This window comes from Halyomorpha halys, unplaced genomic scaffold (assembly GCF_000696795.3).
Source record: "Halyomorpha halys isolate HHAL.00 unplaced genomic scaffold, Hhal_1.1 Scaffold5.1, whole genome shotgun sequence".
Classification (NCBI taxonomy): Eukaryota; Metazoa; Arthropoda; class Insecta; order Hemiptera; family Pentatomidae; genus Halyomorpha; species Halyomorpha halys.
Window position 1 is genome coordinate 662556 of NW_027106871.1, and position 3417 is coordinate 665972.

Genomic DNA, 3417 nt, shown 5'->3' on the forward strand with positions numbered 1-3417 from the left:
TTGAGACTAAAATGGATAAAATTTTATTTATTTAAACAAAGATTTTAATATTTGTTAATAATTATTCTGTAATTTGCTGGTATTTTTTCCTGAATAAATATTGGTAACTTGATCAATAAAGGTTGTTGCTAGTGATTCATCGATCATCATTCCATCCGATACACCCACGAAATAACCATAATAATGAGAAATAAGAAATGGAGGCTATTATTGAAGTAAAGACAAAATTGATGAGTTATTTTCTGATAGCTTCAATTTTCTCCCACTTCTCTTTTTTCTTTTTCACATATACGTGTGCATATATAATACATATAAATCTATATATTTCAATAAGTTGGACATTTCATCTTATAACTTTTTAGTAATAATTACAAATTTATCTTACTTGGAATTTCAGAATAATAGTGGTTTAGTCCTTTAGAATATGATTTCAAGTTAACTGTATAATTTATATTTTCTGAAATGTAAATTGATTCTAATATTTTTCTTCTAAAATTATTATTTTCTTTACGTATCACCTTGACATTTTCAAAATCAAAATCATGTTCGTTTTGAACAACATGCTGTAAAAATGCTGTTTTCTTTGTGTTCTTTTTCCATGTTGATACATACTAAATAACTTTTCTTTTCTTTTTACCAATGTAATTTCATCCGTTTTTTTTATTGCTTTATTAAAAAAGTTATTAATAACCTTGTATTTCATATGAAAAGGATGGCAAGATAAATAATTTAAAATTATGTTACTGGATGTTTCCTTTTTTGTCCATTCTATTAATAATATATCTCCTTGTCTCATTATCAACATGTCCAGAAATTTTAAATTGCTCTCTTTTTTTTGTTTCCATAGAAACAATCAGTGTAATAAATCATTAATCTAATATTTTTGTTCATTTTTCTTTCGGAACTCCATATCCTTAAGCCTACCAACAACAATAAAAAACTTCATAGCACATTATTTAAAGTTCATTAAATAATTCTCAAATATGAACTCTAACTGAGTTCTTATTTACGTTTAATAGTTCTCGAAATAAAATTTTCCAAAAAGCTACATTTTTCCAAATAACGATAGATATTTTGCCAATTAATTTTGGCGAATACCACGGAAACCGTTGCTTTTTCGTAGAATTACACTAATCTACTAAATTATAGTACATACAACTATTTTTAATTTAGGTGTTAATAAGAATCTGTACATCTAATAGTGCCTCAGATATAATTTTCCATAAACTGAAAGATTTTTTCCCAACAAAGATAAATCAACATTTTGTGACTTTATTTTGGCGAATATAATAGAAATAGCTAACCCTTCGGCAGCTACTCCTGCATTGAGAGCAGTAGACACCTGGGCCCTGTTTCATAATAAATTACAAACTAATACTAGTCTTGTAGATTTAACTTAATACAATTACACTGACTTGTACAATAGTAACAGTAACTTGTACAATAGTAACAGTAGTAATAGTAATTTGTACTTAAGTACTTTTTAACTCGTATTATATTACGAAAAAATATTATGAAAAAATAAATGTATCAGTGTAATTAACACGTTGTTTCTATACTTGTATTTTCTAACTTTCCCCTACTTTAAGTTATTCTCTATTAAAGTTTTAGTTTTATTGATAGTTTTAGAAATATGGAGCTCCGAAGAAAAATATTTTTTTTTCAATAACATTTTGAAATAGCCTACATTTTTTGTTCCTCCCAACTACCATTGGTAGATTCATCAATTTTGACCAATAACTATATACAGTTCTGTACTGACAAGTACAAAGGATTTTTTTAAAATTTAATTTATAACTATACAAAATAATAAATAGAATTTGTAAATATGTGGACTGTTTCATTTATACTTGAAAATCTTGGGAAGGAACCACCCATTTGTATTACTTCAAGCATTAATTTGAATTAGAAGGTCCCCTGGCCATCTTCTTTTCAGACGCCTCGGAGAATTATCAGGGATTGTTAAGGATGAGAGATTAAGAACTAATGAGTTAGGAGTTTGGAATGAAAAGACGCATATCTGTTTTGGGCCAAATCTGCAACGAATGGGATGTCAAGGTCTTTGTGTATGAGTTTATTTGTAACGTAATAAGGAGAATCAAGAATTTTACGTAGGATTTTGGATTGAAAGGATTGGATGCGAGAGGACTTTGGTGGTTTGGTACAGCCCCAGATCTCAAATCCATATGTCCAAATTGGTCATATAATAATAATTGGCCATAGTGTATAATAATTTTTTGTAGTGAATGTGATGTTTAGAGCGTTTGTCAACTAGGTTATGTCAAAATCTACGAGCAGTTTCTTGTCGTTTCAGTCTTTTATGTGGATTACAAAGGATTTAAGTCCTAAAAATGTTGAAGTTAAGTACATAGTCAGACTAAAAAATATTCTCTATCGATTGGTATAAAGAATTTAAGTTCTATATTAAGTTATTTATTATGATAATATCTGGTTAAAACTATATTGAACGGATATGTTTTTATACTGAATTTTTTTAACTTTATTTTTCGTCTTCTGAAAAATAAAGATTATGGAATTTAATCCTTCATTATAGTTCTAATAATAGTTATTAGTAAAATGTTCTCATTAATGTATGAATGTAATAATAATGTAAATGTGTGAATAACGTTTTTCCTCCAGGCTCTGTATTGAAGAAGCAAATGTTATATGAATTATTGTTTTAATTAGACGAAATGAGTAAAACCTCAAATATAATTCCATCCCGGGCCACAAATAATAAATTCTTCCCAAATAGTCTAGGTAAACAACTGGAACGCCGTTGAAATTATTGGCTGTTTGGATGATGAAGGTCTGAGCCCAACATTATTCTCATTATTCATATACACGCGGTGAACCATGCAACTTAAGTAGCGTGTTTTTCCAAGCTCAAGGCAAAGCTTGAAGCAAATTATTCAACGTCCGATCGATAGGGAGTACCGTGAAAAAGACAGCCTTCATGACATAAATTCACTTTTAAATGTACACGAAATATATTTAATTATTTTAGTAGACATCAAAATAAAAAAAAAATTCTCTTTTACGGAAGATTCCGACGTATCTCTATTTTTTACTTTCATTGACCTATATATGGAATATATAGAGAAGTAAGGTAAGAAAGTACGAAAAGTAATGCGTTCATGCAAAATTTCGGATTCAAGTATTCAAATGACCAAGTATCGTAGAATGTGAAGAGCAGAGCTAAAAAAAGTAAAGTTGTACGAAACTGAGATTAGATACTTAAGATGGGATTCTACCTGCTGTGGAACAGTAACTTAATAAAATAAATTTTTTCGATTTTCCCACACGACTCCAAAGATTTTGATTTAACTCGATTAACCATTCTAGAATGAATCAAATACTAACTAGATTTTACCCTCATTGAAATATGGCTTAAATACCGAATTTTAAAAATAAATA

General features: G+C 28.4%; 1 protein-coding gene across 5 annotated transcripts in view; it reads right to left on the reverse strand.

The window, feature by feature from the left end:
• The window catches only part of LOC106692412 (Adenylate kinase 1), a 47995-nt gene that overhangs the window by 14804 nt on the left and 29774 nt on the right, over positions 1 to 3417 (reverse strand). The window lies entirely within an intron of this gene.